Source organism: Lissotriton helveticus, chromosome 2_1 (genome assembly GCF_964261635.1).
Source record: "Lissotriton helveticus chromosome 2_1, aLisHel1.1, whole genome shotgun sequence".
Lineage (NCBI taxonomy): Eukaryota > Metazoa > Chordata > Amphibia > Caudata > Salamandridae > Lissotriton > Lissotriton helveticus.
The window spans coordinates 611,692,071-611,709,285 of record NC_136059.1 but is presented as its reverse complement, the minus strand read 5'-3'; the positions used below and the strand labels follow the sequence as shown (position 1 = coordinate 611,709,285).

The 17,215-nt window shown below is 54.1% G+C and overlaps 1 protein-coding gene across 3 annotated transcripts in view; it reads left to right on the top strand.

The window, feature by feature from the left end:
* The window catches only part of SSBP2 (single stranded DNA binding protein 2), an 875,377-nt gene that overhangs the window by 58,794 nt on the left and 799,368 nt on the right, over nt 1-17,215 (top strand). The window lies entirely within an intron of this gene.

The following is a 17,215-nucleotide window of genomic DNA, read 5'->3' as shown; positions in this document are numbered from 1 at the left end:
AGCCACACAGGTGACCCCATCCTGGGTTACTTTGGGTGTCTAGTTTTCAAAAATATACAGGTTTGCTAGGTTTCCCTAGGTGCCAGCTGAGCTAGTGCCCAAAATCCACAGCTACACACATTACAAAAAAAGGGTCAGTTTTCATTGCAACAAAAAGGTGGCCACATCTTCTTGTATGCAAACATACGTAATGATAGAAGCATTCCAAACAATGGACTAGGATGCAGCCCTGAGTGATTGCCTGTGGTGGTAATTTATTCAAGCATTCTATCCATCACTTTGCTTTTTTTAAAATATTCTTTTTAATTGCAAAAACAAAGACAGCACAGGACAGTACAAGCAATTGTCAGTCGACCGAAATCAAGCACAATATAATGATAGTCATTCAACCACATAGCCACCCGTGTGTGTAGAATTTTTTTCCCAATTAACCTTCGTTGTTTAGTAAATCTTGCAACTCTCCCGCCTGCCGTTTCAGCTCAGTTGTAGGGGATATGCATATTCCACCTCTGTACACATTACATTTAGACCACTTTTGATTCAATTTTTTCGGGCACTCCCTATTTTTGAACACATCCCTCTCTGCGACCACTGCCCTGTGCAAGTCACCTTTCCACCCCCCACCCCCCCAGTGAAGGTGGATCACCCACCCCCATTTTTGTGCGGTTACGTTTCATCAAAGCCCACCACAGTGATACCCATGATTGTTCAGTCTGAGTTAAGACCATCGCCTCCCATATGTTCAGTAGGCAAGGTTTCGGGGAGGAAAGAAACTCCTTCCCACCCACATCTTCCATACACTTTGTGACCACTTTCCAGTATTTTGAGATAATGGGGTACTCCCATAATGTATGGAAAAAGGTCTCCTCCATGTTGTACCGGCGAAGACACAGGACATCAGCTCTACTTCCCATCTTTAAAAGGACATTTGCTGCCAGATATGTCTGATGCAGAATCTTGAGTTGGATCAGTCCTAGCCTCATAGGGATGGCGATTTCCCTAAAGGAGGCCAAGGCATCTCGCCAGTCATGGTCCTCTAATTCCTCCACTTCTGTCTCCCATTTTTGTCTGAGTTTTATCAAGGGATCAGGTTGGTTATTTATTAGTTTTTTGTATGTTAGAGATATGGCCTTTTTGGGCATTGGGTCTAGCAGCAGACTATTTTCTAGTGGAGAGGATTCTGGGATCTGGCTATCTCTGGGTATCACTGCCTTCAGGGCATGGCTAATTTACAAATATCTAAAGGTTTCGGACTGTGCCAATTGATAGTTTTTCTGGAGGTCGGCAAAAGTAATCAGTTCTTTCCTAGTCCACATGTCCTTCACAGCCGAGATGCCAATCGGGTCCCATTTATCAAACCCTGGGCAGGAACTCAGGCGACCCAACCACTCTGGCTCCCATGGTGGGGTTGCCAGCGTGATTTTTTTAATCCCAACCCAGTCTTATTAATGGCCTGCCAGGTTTCCACGATTCTAGCGGTAGGTCCCGTCAGGCCTAACTTTTGGGGATTTGTGTAAAGGGCTTGTCGGTATTCCCCCTGTCCCATTAGCCATATGTCAGTGCGGGTGCTTGGTTCATCTTGAGTGTTATATACCCATCGATTAATTACTACAAGTTGCGAAGCCCAGTAGTATCTTCAGATCAGGTAGCGCAATCCCACCGTCATACCACCCAGCCATTCGTTTATTCAAAGCAATACGTGGTGCCCGTCCGTCCCATAATGGAGAGCGAACCTCATTATCAATATCTTGAAAGTAGGCGTCTGGGATCTTAAAAGGAGTATTTTGTAATGCATATAAAAAACGAGGCAGCGCTAACATCTTAAATAGCGCTGCTCGTCCCAGCAGGGTGAGTGGCAGGCCACGCCAGTGTTTAACGTCCTTGCGCAGACGCGTCAAGGGACTTTGTAGATTGGCCTCATGTAATTTGAGAGGGTCTGTGGTAATATATTTCTAGGTAGCGGAACCCTTCCTCCGCAATGGGAATATCGTAGCCTTTCGGTAATTTGGGTCTAGGGCCCTGTATCGGAAACAGCTGATACTTGGACCAATTAATTGTGTATCCCGAGTACCTAATATGCTAAATATATGCGGTGGATTGAGTATTCAGGGGATGCCACACATAGTAGAATGTTATCTGCATAGAAGGCTATTCTGTCTTCATGTTGGTCCGTCCAAGTCCCCTTAACAGAGGGTCCCATCTGAACCACACTGCCAGAGGTTCCTGGACCAGTGCAAAAATCAGCGGTGAGGAAGGGCATCCCTGCCTGGTTCCTCTGTACAGTCAAAACGTTTGTGATGTGGGGCCTTTGACTACTACTTGTGCAGTATGTTCAGTATACAAACAAAAGCTTGATCCAACGGATAAAATTCGGACCAAGTCCCACTCTCTCCAACACTGCAAACGGATATGACCACTCAATGGTATCGAAGGCCAATTTGGCATCTAATGACAACAAGGCTACCTCTTCTTGTAAGGTACTTTTCCGACCAGGGGCGCCCTGTAGCCACCGTAGATTTGTCTCCACAATCTCTTGTGGTTGGACTATGCCCTTTCCTGCAGGACGCTGAAGTTGGTGGACCCATCGACTAGTCTGCTCTCTTTTTTCCAACCAGGCGAGTAGTTTGCCTGTTCTTTCACCATTTTTTTTTTTTTTGTAAATATTTTTTTATTGCAGGAAGTAAATACTATCACAGCATTGGCACCTGTATCTTATTCTAGAACAGTGTAGGCGGTATCTACACAAACTCTATACACGGCCATTCAGCCCACAACCCGGAGGTCGGGCGGCGTGTGCCATACTTTTGCAGTGTGTAACCTCCATTCTCGTAGGACATCACAGGTAGTAGAATAAGTCTCTTCTGCTTTGTCAAAACACCCCGAACAAAGTACCCTCCCTCCCTCCGCCTGTCTCACCCCCCGGAGGAATAAAGTGTTGTTCACCATGATGCAGTATTTTAGCGCTTGATGGTCGCGAATGCCGCTCCACTTCCTCCATCCCCCACCCTCCACCCCTCTCGTCATCGGTAGTCTATCTTGTGGCCGATTATCATGTGATATATACGCCGTAGTCCTCCACAGTGGACGCCGTTCGGCAATGGCGTGTTATTGGGATCCAGGCTGAGTCAGTATGTGCGTTATGGTCGCGCAGGGCCTGCACTATCGTTTCCCAAGCTTGCGCCGCTTCTAGTGCCCGTTCATCTCGTCGCCGCCTCGCCTGCTGGAATCTCAGCGTGCTCTCACTCCCCGCCCACTTGAGTAGTTCATTGCGCCATTTAGTGCTCGACGGACCAACCCGCGCCTTCCAGTGTCTGGTGATTTCCCGTTTGGCCAGTACCAATCCTAAGTCGATGAATTTGCTAGTAATTTTATTTTTCGGGGTGTGTGGAAACCAGCGTAGAATCCCCACAGCCGCCTCCATTTGCAGCGATCTCCCAGTCACTTCGGTCAGCGTGTCTCCCACAGTCGACCAATAAGAGGTCAGCATAGAACAGGACCACAGCATGTGAAAAAGGTCCGCCTTGGTTGTCCTACATCTAGGGCAGTCTGCCGTCTCCAGGCCGAAGTATTGCTGTAGCTTCTCCGGGGTCAGATAGGCTCTATGCAATACATAGAAGTGGACCAACTGGAATCGTGCATTCCTCGTTCCCTTCCAGCTCCTCAGCAGCAGCTGGGACCACGTGGACTCTGGAATTTCCTTCCCTATATCAGTCTCCCATCTGACTTTGAGGGCTGTGAGGGGGGTCAACCTCTCATCCACCATTCTGAAGTATAAGCACGACACTGCTTTAATTGTCCCCGCGGACATCAATGACATATTGGCATGTCGCTGAGAGCTGCGGTTCCTCGTGACCAGTTCTCCAGTGAGCTTGGAGCGCTCTTGTGACCGCCGCATGGATCAAAAAGTCGCCTCGAGGGACGTCGTAGCGGTCCAAAAAGTGCCTGGAAGGGCAGCAATGCACCATCCTCGTAGAGGTCACCTACTGTCTGCACCCCTATGTCTTCCCAAGCACTCAGTCGAGACCAGTCTCCGCCATGTGGCAATGCAGTGAGCATTCCCAGCGGGATCTCCGGGGCATAGGGTCGCGGTCTGCCCAGTTTGCGATGCACGCGGTTCCAGCAGGAACGTATGGTGCGTTCCTCCTGAGTGAGGTTTCTCAATTCTAGTCTCTGTTGCAGCGCAATATACGATAAAACATGTCTGGGTATGCCACTGCCCCATGACTCCTCCAGGCCTCGAAACTCACGCGCGACCTCCTGGGTGTAGAACTGTAGCTGGGCTGCTAAATAATACGTCTCAAAGTCAGGTGCTGCCAACCCCCCTTCCGCTCTCGGTCTCAGCAAGGTCCGAAGCGCCACTCTATGGCGGCCCGAGCTCCACAGGAACGACACTATCATGGAGTCCATGGAAGATAGACCTGGGGATCCATATCGGGAGTGTCCGGAAGTAGTCAGTAGTCTGGGTAGAGCCACCATCTTTAACAGCGCTATACGCCCTGCTACCGATAGGGGTAGAGTAGACCAAAAGGACATGCTACCCTTGTGTGCCCGGATGCCCCTGGAGATATTACCCTCTAGAATGTCAGCAGGGCGATGGTAGACATACACCCCCAGGTACTTAAAGCAAGCCGGTTCCCATCTTACTTCCCTGTGAATGTCCGGTTGGGGGCTATCTCGGCGGACCGGATATAGGCAGGTCTTAGCCCAATTCACCTGGAGTCCCGATACCTCACCAAAAGTCGTGAGCACCGCATCTGCTCCGGTCAAGGCCGTGCTTGCGTCCTCGAGGAAAAGTAGTAGGTCGTCAGCATATAGGGAGATGTATTGGTGGCCCAACGGAGATTGCAATCCCTTATAGTGGGCCCCTGTATGGATCGAGATAGCCAGCGGCTCTATCGCTAGGGCGAATAGCAACGGGGATAACGAGCAACCTTGTCTCGTGCCCCGTTCTACTGGGTATTGCTGAGATATCAGCGGGCCCGATTTCACTCTGGCCATCGCCGAGGCGTACAGCACTTTGGTCCATCTCAGGAATCCCTCACCCAGGCCGAACCTCTCAAGGACCCTGTGGAGATAAATCCATTCTAGGCTGTCGAAGGCCTTCTCCAGGTCTATCGAGAGGATCATAGGATCGGGAGCATCCTCGTGATCTTCCTCCAAGAGTCTAAACAATCGTCGGATGTTCATCGTTGTGTTGCGTTTGGGGATGAAGCCCGCCTGGTCGGTATGTACTAGGGAGCCCATGTGTTCCAGCAATCGCGCGGCCAGTATGCTGCTCAAGATCTTGTAGTCGACCGTGAGCATTGAGAGCGGTCTATAAGAGGCTGGTTCTGCGCCCTCCCGACCAGGTTTAAGGAGAGGTACCACCAGAGCCTCCCGCATCGAGCTCGGTAGTCGTCCCAAAGACTTCGCCTCTTTGTATACCTGCAGGAGTTTGGGGGCCAGGATGTCTATGTATGCGGAATAAAACTCTACAGGCAGGCCGTCCAGGCCCGGCGTTTTATTACGTGCCATTTTTTTAATCGCGCCTTTGATCTCTCCCAGCTCCACGTCTCGTCCCAGGCCTTTCGCCTGTTCCGAATTTAGAGCGGGGATCGGCAGTTCCCCCAGGAAGGTGTCCGTCGGGGAAGTGTCCGGCGATAACCGACTACGGTATAGCCCTTTGTAGTAGTTCCAGAAGCAATTAAGGATCTCGGGTGGAGTGTAAATCTCCTCATTCCCTTCAGTCCTCATCGCCACAATGGGCGAGGTGCGTTTGGCAGGGTTAGCAAGCCAAGCCAGCAGTGCACTCGATTTGTCACCTTCTGCCAGCGATCTGGTCAGGTAAGTCTTGTAGTCATAGCTACGTAGCCGCTCAACCTCTACCGCCACCGCCTCCTTAGCCGCTAGGATCTGCTGTTGGAGCTCTAGTCGGCCAGGGCGGGAGAGTTCTAGGTCGCGGAGGACTCGATCAGCTCTGGCCAGGTCCTCCAGGAGCACGCGGCGCACACCAACCTTTTGCGTTATACAATAGCCTCTAATCACTACCTTAAAGGCGTCCCACTCCGTGGCTCTCTCCGTTGTCGTGCCCTCGTTGATTTCAAAGTATCCCGCGATCCTATCCTCCAGGTCCCCGCGGAACACCTGGTCCTCCAGCAGCTCCGGCCACAGTTTCCAGGTAGGGACACAAGGGGCCCCTTGGAGCCACCGGAGGTCAATCAATAATGGGTTGTGGTCGGAGATCGTCCTCGTCAGATATTCAGACCGCACCGCCGAGGCAGCCACCTCTATCGACCCCAACAGGCCGTCCAACCGCACATGCAATTCATGCATGCCAGAGAAGTGGGAGTAATCCCGAGTGTGCGGTTGGTGCGCTCGCCAAATGTCCGTCAGTCCCCACTGAGTCTGCCAATTCAACCTACCCCTTGCCATCCGATATGTCGGGGAGTCCGGGAGGGGAGGATGAGATCTATCCAGGGCAACGTCGAGAACCGAATTAAAATCACCGCCTAGCAGGATGGGTCCCGATAAGTAGCGAGCTAAGGAGCCCGACAGCGTATTTAGGAAGGCGAGTTGGTCCGTGTTAGGCGCGTAAAAGCAGCAAATATTCAAATCTCTGCCCCCTAGTTTCCCTGCCAGCGCGACATATCTCCCCTCTGGGTCTATAGTATGATTGTCAACCTGCAAGGGTACCCCCGCCTTTATCTAGATCAGCGCGCCTCTCGCATAAGCTGAGTAGGTGGTGCAGTATACCTGTCCTCGCCATCTACGCTGTAGCGCAAGTCCCTCAGTTTTGATGAGATGTGTTTCTTGCAGCAGCGCAATCTGCACTCCTCTACGCACTAGATAAGCATGGACCTTATGTTGTCTGGGCATGGTGTGCAGACCCCGCACATTCCAGATGATACACTTCAGATTCGTTAAGTCAGCCATTATCCCATAACGCGTTTTCCTGTCTCTCTGAGCACATCACAGCCATGTGTAAGTTCCCACCGAAACCTGTACCGATGACGAGTCCCCCCCTTATCAATTGTAACTCAACTTGTAAACATGAACCCCCTTCCAACCCCCCCAGAACAGGTTCCAAATAGTACCATCCAGTCCCCATCCAAACTGTATTCTCCCAAGCCTCCTCTCCTAGTAACCTATCGGTGGCCACCGTAGGCGTGCCTTAAGGGCAATGTGGGGGGCCGAGCGCCGACGTGGTGTCCCACTGCTAGCCGTATCGCGGCCGAGCTCAACAGCATTAGAGTGTATAGAAGGGAGTCCCCGCGACCCCCCGCAAACAATGAATTAACAATTCCCCTTCAGGAATCCCATCGTTTCCCCGCACCCGCCCCCTCCCTCAGTCCTCCAACCAGAACCGGCTCACCCTAAAGCTTCATTGTTCATCCAGTAGTCCTTCTGCCGTCTCAGGGGTGACCACCGGGAGCCTCACGCTGTCCGTTTCAGAGCCCTCCGTGTCCGATTGGCCCCCACTCTCTCCTGGTTCCGATTGAGCAGTTCCATGGTCTACCTGAGGGCCAGATATGGAAGAGACCATCTCCAGCGCACCACGCCGCTTCGCCGCAGTCTCCACCGTGGAGGGTCGAGTTGTCCTGCCCCTGCGGTGTCTGAACCTCTTAGGTTTCCGCTGTAGTATGTCCTCCATCGTGGCTTGAGATGAGGTTCCGAAGCCATCCTTGCCCGCCCTGTATAATTCCAACCAACTGCATACATCATCTGGGGTGTCAAAGAACTTGGTGGAGTCATCTACAATGATGCGGAGTCGCGCCGGGAATAGTAGGGAGTACTGGATGCCCTCTGCCCGTAGTTCTCGCTTGACAGCCAGGAAGGATGACCGACGTCTCTGCGTCTCGTAGGTATAGTCCGGAAAAATATTTACTCGGCTGTTGTCCACCTGATAAGGGCCCTTCTGTCTGGCAGCCTGCAATAAGAAGTCCCTGTCCCGAAAATGAAGCAACCGCGCTACCACAGGGCGGGGAGGTCGGCCCTGTAGGGCGGTTTGGCCGGCACTCTATGGGCCCTTTCCAATGTGTAAAAGGGGGACAACCCCTCCTGCGCCACCGTCGTCCGCAGCCAATTTTCCAGGTATGTCACCATGTCCCCCCTTCAATTTTTTCGGGAAGGCCAACTATGCGAATGTTATTTCTCCTGTTTCGTCCTTCCGCGTCCTCCGCCCGTTTCTCCAGTGCTTCTATGCGGGCCAGAGCGTCCTTCATCGTTGCGTCCAAAGCTTTTTACGCTGGTTCCAAGTGTCGCATCGACCCCTCAACTTCCTTCACCCTGTCGGAGAGCTTGCCATGATCCGCCCGGAGCAGACCCAAGCCCGTCGCAACCTGCGCAATGTCTTCTCGGAGGGCCGATCTGGTCTCCGTGATCGCCAGTAGGATTTTATCCAGTTGCTCCTGAATGTGTGGACCCCCTGGACTTTCCGCGTTCAGTCGCTCTTCGTTGTCCGGCGGTTCTACGTCCGACGCGGTCTGGGTGCCGCCCTTGGGCCCTCTCGGTTTTCCCATGTTGTGCGGTGTTTTCAGCACAGTTGGAGCAGAAGCAGGGGCGAGCAAGGTCGGGTCGATTCCACCGCGGTGCAGCCTTCAGAAGCGTCTCCTCCTCCCAGCTCGTTCCTCCGCGGTCCTTAGGGACCTCCCCGAGGCCATCAGGTCTTCAGGCGGTGGTCAGGTTGTTCGCTCGACAGTGGGCCAGATCAGGGCCCGGGACCATTGGCAAGAGCTCCGCTTGACCACAAACTGCTGGCCAAACGTGCGCACCCAGCTTCTGCTGTGAGGGCAGTCAGGCCCCAGATGAGCGCGGCTCAGGTCCCGGGAGCAGCGAGCCCCCACAGTTCTCCGGGGCCATCTCTCTGTCACTCGGCCTTTCCTGAAGTCCCCGCAGCCGCGCTGCAACCAGGTCACTCCACAGAGCCCAGCAGTGACCCCCCGTCTGCAAGTCCGGGGTCAGTGCTAGAGCGACGGGCGGCGCCCTTAGACGCCGCACTTCAGCGGTCAATTCGCCTCTGCTTTCCCTACACAACCCCTCCGCTCCGACGGGTGGGCTCACATCAGGGTCTTCCACTGCTACCGCAGTTCCTCCGGTGGACGCACCTCAGCCCTGCGTCATGGCGCCCAGCGCTGCAGCCACATCGCGGTGGGGGGGTCGCAAGGGCGTCCCAGATTTTCCCCGTCGCCACTCCAGCGCTACTCACTTAACTCCAAGCTGGGCGCCAGTTTCCACGCCGCTGGCCTCCGCGACAGCCTCCGCTCGGCGGCGGGCAGATCGCTCCGCTCCTCCCCCACTCCGCTCCAACTCAGTGGGTCTCGGCCACAGGGTGTCGGTGTCTCCCCGCGGGGATCGCCAGGGGACCGTTCGCAGGGCGCTGCTTCAGCGGGGAAGGGAACGCTTGGCTCGTCGGGGATTCCGTGTTCCCTGGGGCTCCGGTCGCTCTCAGCACCGAGGCGACGCAGGAGGAGCCGGCGCCATCTTGGGCTCCGCCTCGCGATCTCCGCTTTTCGTCGTTTCCCCCAGTTCTGAGACCGCCGCGGGTCACTATTTACAGGAGGGGGTGATCAGGTCCCCGAGTGCATTCTTTCGGGGTATAGATATCCCGGGGACCCCCTCTGCAGCAGGATTAATGAGAGCCCGGCCGTGGAGCTGAGACGCTAGGCGACCTCCGCCATCGGCGCTCAAGCCTGCCTGTTCTTTCACCATGTTCGTAAATTCTGTGATATATTGCTTTGTGCCTGGCTCTAGCCGTATCCCTTGATAAGTTTATATTCCAGCCTCTGAGCGTCTAGTCCTCATAGGGCCTTGTCGTCAGTCGTGTGGACGATGTTTGCCTCAGCCTCCAGGCTCTCCCTTTCCAAATGCACCCCAGAGGATCTGGGCTGATGCCACTGAGCCTACGTTTTCTTTAAAATATAAATCTGTATTTTGCAGCAATTCTGTCTTGATTTTTTTTTTTTTTTTTTGTTAAACCTTTTTATTGGATTTCATCATTATACACATCATACAGTTATCACACGTCCTACTTGACTGCTGTTGCATTGTAATCATAAACCACTTTAACATGACCTGTCGATGAGCAGTGGGACAATTAATCTAGTAATTAAGCAGACCTCCTGAGCCCTGCCACGGGAGCTACCGGGGGGGGGGGTAGGGGGGGGGGGGGGAAGTGGTCATTTAGTAGGATGATCGTGTTCATAGTCCCCTGCAAGAGGTGTCAGCAAATGGCAATCCAGGTTCCAAACTGAACTGGGGGGTCCGTAACTCAGGGAATGAGGAGTCGGTGGGGGAGGGCAAGGGGTCGCATAAGGCCGGGGCAAGTATGGTGGAGCTCCGTGCCATTCCATCACCTGTGGGTCCTTTTCCTTATCCTGTTCCCTATTGTGTCGGAAGGTGGCTCGTTTAGGGGGCTAGGGTAGCAGGGGGGGGGGGAGAAGCATGTGGATAGATTACTATGCGCTTGGTTCAAGTACCACCCGGGTGTCCAGTGGCCCCTCTGCAACACCAGTGTGTGTTTGCTTAAAGTCATGTAGGAGTGTTGCCCACTCTAATGAGATGGGACGCCGTTGTATGACGCGAGCTTCCTCCTGGCGGATGAGGTCTTCTTCCGCTGCGGCCTATTTCTTTACTGCCGCCACCATTCCGCTATTGGGGGACCTTCTGTCGCCCGCCAGTGCATTGCCACACTGCGATTCACTAGCAGTACTGTCAGCATGGCAAATTTGGTCTCAACCTTCTTCCGTTTATTGCGTTTAAAAATGCCTAAAGCGCATGCCTTCCATGTATGAAAATCTGTCAAGCCTGTGACTGTCCATACAGTGGCGTGTACTGTCGTCCAGAGTGCTTGTATCACGGGGCATGTCCAAAACATGTGAATGAATGGGGCATCCGGGGTGTGGCATCGGGGGCATTCAAAGTGGGATGATGGGTAAAAGAGCTTGAGCTTTGCCGGCGTGAGATAAGCGCGCTGCAGCACATTAAACTGGACATTTTTTAATCTTTGGTTGCGGGACACTTTTTTGTAGTGTTCTAGGGCTGTCAGCCACTCCCTATCATGGAGGTTGCGGCCGAAGTCCTCCTCCCAGTGGAGCCGTAGTCGTGTCAGTGGCACACGTGTTAGTTCCATGATGGAATTCTAGATCCATGTGACGTGGTGTCTGCCTGCCCCCATATGGAGTAATGTGTGCAACACCGGGTGTGGCTCTGGTTCCCCATCCCCCAGGTCCCAGATCCGCCTGCAGCCCGCCACTATCTGTCAGTGCAGCAGGAATTGGCCGGCTGGGAGCCCGCTTCCTTCGACCAAGTCTGTGAACGGGAGCAGCTGACCGTTGGAGAATAGGGCTTCGGTTTCTGTGAGCTGGTGTTCGGTCACTATCCGAAGCTCCCTCGTAGCATAGAATTTGTGCCCTTTAGGGAGTCCCGCCAATGGTAGTATCGGGAAATATAACGGGGTCCCTTTGGACATGCGGTGAATCCGCATGGCGCAGGATCTGGCCGCCTTGACTAATAATGGATGCGCCGGGTTGGGTTTGGTGCCCGGAAGGAGCATTCGGTTCAGCTCCGGGACTGATACTTGTCCGTCCTGTCGTTTCCCCTAGATTGCGGTGCGCTGTCCAGCGTGATAGCCACTGTAGTTGCGCCGCTAAAAAATAGGCTTCAAATGATGGGGCGCAGGGCCGACAGAACCACTCTGTAGCGGCTCCTTTCCCAGATTAGAGAGATTAGTAATGAATTGAGCTCTTGAAAGAAGGTCCGCGGAGGGATGACTGGGATATTAGTAAAGTAATATAGGAGTCGCGGAACCATGATCATTTTGGACAAGGCTACCCTTCCTATGGGAGCCAGGGGTAGGGTCCGCCAAAACTTGATTTGACTCTTAAGTCCTCAGAGGGCCCAGTAGTGATTGCCCTCCAGGAGATCACGGGGCTCATGATAGAGTCTGACACCCAAGTATCGCGGGGCATCGCCTCTCCATGCTAATGTAGCCTCTCCCAGATGGATTTCCCTGTGTGGGGTATTAGGGTGTAGGGGGTAGATAGAGGATTTCTCCCAATTCACCCGTAACCCTGCTGCCTTCTCGAATTTCGCGAGCGTGGTCCATAAGGTGGTGAGGTCTGCCATGATGTCTTTAAAGTAAATGAGGAGATCATCCGCATAAAGGGAGACCCAATGCGTGCGCCCTCCTAATGGGATGCCCCAGTGTTCACCCACCTCCCGGTGTCGCGCTGCCAGAGGCTCCATGGCGATGGCAAAGATAACGGGGGATAGGCGGCATCCCTGGCGGGTGCCGCGCATGATTGGGATGGGAGGGGAGACATAGCGGCCGATCCGAACCCTCGTGGTAAGGTCAGTATACAATAGCCAGGTATACGCTATAAACTGGGTCCCTACGCCCACCCTCCGAAGCACCTCAAAGAGGTATGGCCACGCCAGGGTGTCGAACGCCTTTTCGAGATCCAGTACTAGGCACGCCGCATGTGGGAACCTGTCCCGCACCCCATCCTGGACCTGGAACAGCCGACGTGTATTCTGGGAGGTGTTCCTCCCGGGGACGAATCCGCTCTGGTCCGTGTGCACTAGTCTGGGGAGAATTTCTGTGAGCCTATCTGCCAGAATCCTTCCTAAGATTTTGCAATCCGTAGTCAGGAGGGTGATAGGACGATAGGAAGCCCTGAGCAGGGGGTCCCGATCAGGCTTGGGGAATGTTCCCACACCGATTCCCGCATCAATTGAGGGAGTAGGCCCACGTCTAGTGCCTCCCGAAAGACTGTGTCAAGCTGCGGGACCAGCTGCTGGGAGTACGTGGAATACAGTTCTATCGGGAAGCCGTCATGTCCCGGAGCTTTGTTTTTGGTGAAGCGGTGAATGGCGGATTTAATCTCCACTGGTGTAAGTAGGTCATCTAATGTCGTGCGATCCTCCTCAGTGATTTGGACTATGGTGTTGGTGGTGAGTATCTTCCGAATGTGTTCCCCCTCCCCCTATCCAGAGTCGGCTCCCTGTAGAGCACGCTATAGTAGTCATGGAAGGCCGATAAAATGTCTGCCTGCGCAAAGACAACTTCCCCCGTGGAATTGCGGATGCCGGTGATCGGTTGTGTTTGTGTGTCCTGATGAATGAGCCATGCTATTAGGGTACCGGCGCGGTTACCTTCCTGGTGGACTCTAGTGGTGTATGTGCGAAAATTGTAGCGCCGTAAATCGGCACATGCCTCCACGTACTTGTTTTTGGCCTCTGCTAGTTGCGTGGGGGGGACCTCCCACCGATCCGCTGCTTTAGGTAACCGCGCCACTTGTTGTTCTGCGTTTTGGACCGCCCTCTCTAGTTTGTGTTTCACTCCTGTGATTTGCCTGATGCAAGATCCCCATAGGACCACTTTAAAAGAGTCCCATTCTAGGGACCTGGTCGATGTGATGCCCATATTGTCAGTAAAGTAGTGTTGGATGGTTTCTGACTGTTCGCGGTGGATCACAGGGTCTGCCAGGCAGTCCCTGGGGAGGCGCCATGTAGGGATCGGGAGTAGAGGGGGACGCCATGCAAGTGCCACAATATGTGCGTCATGATCGGAGACAACCCTACCCAAATAGTCTGAATGTCTGATGCGTGGAAGGAGAGATTGAGTGCACATGAAGCTGTCCAGGTGGACTCTTAAGTTGTGAGGCGTCGAGTGAAATGAGTATATGTTAGTAGTAAGATGGGTGTGTCTCCATGCGTCTGCTAGGGACCAGTGGGCAGCCCAGGCGCGGAATGCGGCTGTGAGCCCATGGGCTGGGGACTGCTTGGTGGGGGGGTAGGATCTATCCAGTGTGTGGTCCAAGGAGCAATTGTAGTCTCCGCCCAGTATCCATGGGGAGTGTGTGAATCCCGTCAGGGCGGTCGTCAGGGTCCCCCAAAAAGGTGTCTGCTCAACATTGGGGGCATAGATGCTGCCTACGAGGATAGCCTGCCCATCTAACAATCCTTCTAGTAGCGCGTATCGGCCCTCGGCATCCACCCTCCTGCCGGTTTCGCGAAAGGGCACTTCGGGTCGAATCCAGATCAGTGCGCCTCCCGCAAAGGCGGAGTAGGTTGTGGCGCAAAAAGAGCAGCGCCATTTCTTTTGGAGTTTGTACAATTCCGCCTTAGTGAGATGGGTCTCCTGGAGAGAAATAATCTGTGCCTGCTGCCGCTTAATATATGCGTATATCGCATAGCGTTTCCTGGCTGTGTGCATCCCTCACACATTAAGGGTTAGAAACCGAAAGTCTATGTGTGCCATGGTGAAAGTAATGTTGTGCCCTGATAGTGCCTGGTCGCTGGGGGAGTGGAGACTCCTATCACTAGCCTGTGGACATCACGCGTGGAGCTGTATGGGGATGTAGGTGTGCGCCCCTGCCCTGAATATGGGAGGTAACAAGATATCATGGTATGTGGGATAGGTAAACTACGAACTGGGGTCGGGAAACAGTCCCAATACTGGGGACCTATCGCTGGGAGCGATACGTCCAAACTGGCGCTCTGGAGGAGAGAGAGCGTGCGCAAGAATTTAACAACTATGGGGTGGTGGTTCGTGCATGCTAGGTCGATCCTTGGGCGGAACCATGAAGGATCAATGTGCGTCATCTGGTGTCAGGACAGTGTGATATGTATATCGTGAGAGGACTGCCGTCGTGTCGGGAGCTTCCATCCCTCCACGAATAGTGCTACCCCTCATCTACGTGTTACCGGAGACTAAGGACAATGCTCCTATGACAGTCCTCTATATATGACCCAGCTGGTTCCCTAACTTATGAGATCTGCTGTCTGGGGGGTGACTCGGGGTAGGGCAATCAAATCTCCTTTAGATGATGCGTCGTCGCTGTCATCTTCGCCCGCCATGGAGAACAGGCATGGGGCTCTGTCCGTGTCGTCTGACGGCGAAGAGGTCTGTAATGCAGTTACGGCTCGTAGGACATCTCGGCGTTCCTGCATGATTTGCTCCAAATCCGGGGAATCCAGTGTGGGGCTCTGTGTTATCTTGTTCTCGTTATTGCGCCCTCTATTTGGGTTGCGCTTTCTGGGTCTCAATCAATCAATCAATCAGGAGTTTGTTAAAGCGCGACTACTCACCTGTAAGGGTCTCAAGGCGCTAGGGGTGGGGGGGGAGTTGGGGGGGGGGGGGTGCAGGTTCCATTCCATCAAGGAGGGGGTCTGTCGAAGAGCCAGGTTTTGAGGTTTCTTGCGAAGATGGGGAGCGATGTTGTCTGTCTGAGGTGGAGCGGAAGGGCGTTCCATGCCTTGGCCGCGAGGAAGGAGAAGGAGCGGCCTCCCGATCTGGTCTTTCTGGTGCGGGGGACCACAGCGTAGGAAAGCTGAGCTGATCGTAGGGTCCTTTGGGGTGCGTGGAATTTGAGTCGGCTGTTCGGGTATGCTGGTCCGGTGCCGTGGAGGGCCTTGTGTGCGTGGGTGAGCATCTTAAAGGTGATTCTCGCCTCGACGGGGAGCCAGTGGAGTGTGCGCAGGTGCTGGGAGATGTGGCAGTGTTTTGGCAGGTTGAGGACCAGTCTTGCGGCGGCGTTCTGGATGTTCTGTAGCTTGCGGATGAGGTTTTTGTTTATTCCGGCGTAGAGTGCGTTGCCGTAGTCGAGTCTGCTGGTGACCAGGGCGTGAGTGACTGTCTTTCGGTGTTCGAGGGGGATCCATTTGAAGGTCTTACGAAGGAGGCGGAGGGTGTGGAAGCAGGAAGATGAGACAGAGTTGATCTGGCGGTCCATTTTGAGCTCGGAGTCCAGGATGATTCCCAGGTTGCGTGCGTGGTCTGTGGGGGTTGGCGGGTTTCCGAGGGCGGTGGACCACCAGGTGTCACTCCAGGCGTCGGGGTTTGGGCCCATGATGAGTACTTCTGTTTTGTTGGTGTTTAGTTGTAGGCAGCTGTTTTTCATCCATTTGGCGACGGCTTCCATGCCTTCTCGAAAGTTGCGTCTGGCGGTGTTGGGCTCGTTGGATAGGGAGAGGATGAGCTGAGTGTCGTCTGCATATGACACGATGTTGAGTCCGTAGGTTCTGACGATGGGGGCAAGTGGAGCCATGTAGACGTTGAAGAGCGTCGGGCTGAGGGAGGAGCCCTGGGGGACTCCGCAGGTGATAGGTGTGGGGTCCGAGAGGAAAGGGGGGAGTCTGACCCGCTGCGTCCTGCTGGAGAGGAAGGAGCAGATCCAGTCGAGGGCCTTGTCCTGGATTCCTGCATCGTAGAGTCTGCGTATTAGGGTGCGGTGGGAGACTGTGTCGAACGCCGCTGATAGGTCGAGGAGGATGAGGGCTACTGTTTCTCCTTTGTCCAGTAAGGTGCGGATGTCGTCTGTTGCGGCGAGGAGGGCGGTTTCCGTACTGTGGTTTTTTCTGAAGCCGGATTGGGAGGAGTCGAGGATGTTGTGTTCTTCAATGAATGTGGCGAGTTGGCTGTTGATGGCTTTCTCGATGACTTTCGCTGGGAACGGGAGCAGGGAGATGGGTCTGTAGTTTTTGAGGTCGGTGGGGTCCGCTGAGGGTTTCTTTAGGAGGGGGTTGACCTCGGCGTGTTTCCAGTCGTCGGGGAATGAGGCGGTCGCCAGGGAGCGGTTGATGGTTTGGCGGAGCATGGGTGCGATGGTGTTGGCGGCTCTGTTGAAGATGTGATGGGGGCAGGGGTCCGTGGGGGCCCCTGAGTGGATTGACTTCATTGTCTTTAGTGTGTCTTCGGTGGTGAGGGCTGTCCAGTCATCAATCGCTGGTTTCCGGGTGTCGGGGGTGGTTGGTGAGGGTTCAGTGTGTTGGTTGTCTTCGTCGAAGTTGTCGTAGATGCTCTTGATTTTGTGGTGGAAAAAGATGCTGAGTTTGTCGCAGAGGTCTTGTGAGGGAGGGATGTCGGTAGACTCGCTGGTAGGTTGGGCGAACTCCTTGTATTTTGCCGCTGCGCGACCTTCACTGTCCCCGTTACGGTTTTGTCCGCGATCCCGGTCGGTTGCAGCAGGGATCAGCAACTCCAGGCACTCTGTGGGGTCCGGCCGCCGGAGGTTCGGGATTTTGTGACCAGGGATGACGCTGGAATGCAGGTAATTTGTCCGCCCGCCATGGAGCCTCAGCAAGGCACTGCCACCATCGTAGCCTGCTTGGCCACGCTCCCAGCAATTCTGTCTTGATATGTGTGATTCTTAGTGCCTGGGGATTAATCGTAAGGGTAATTTGTGGCAGACGAAGTCCCCCCCCCCCGTGCTCATGGTGACTCCAAAGCATGCCA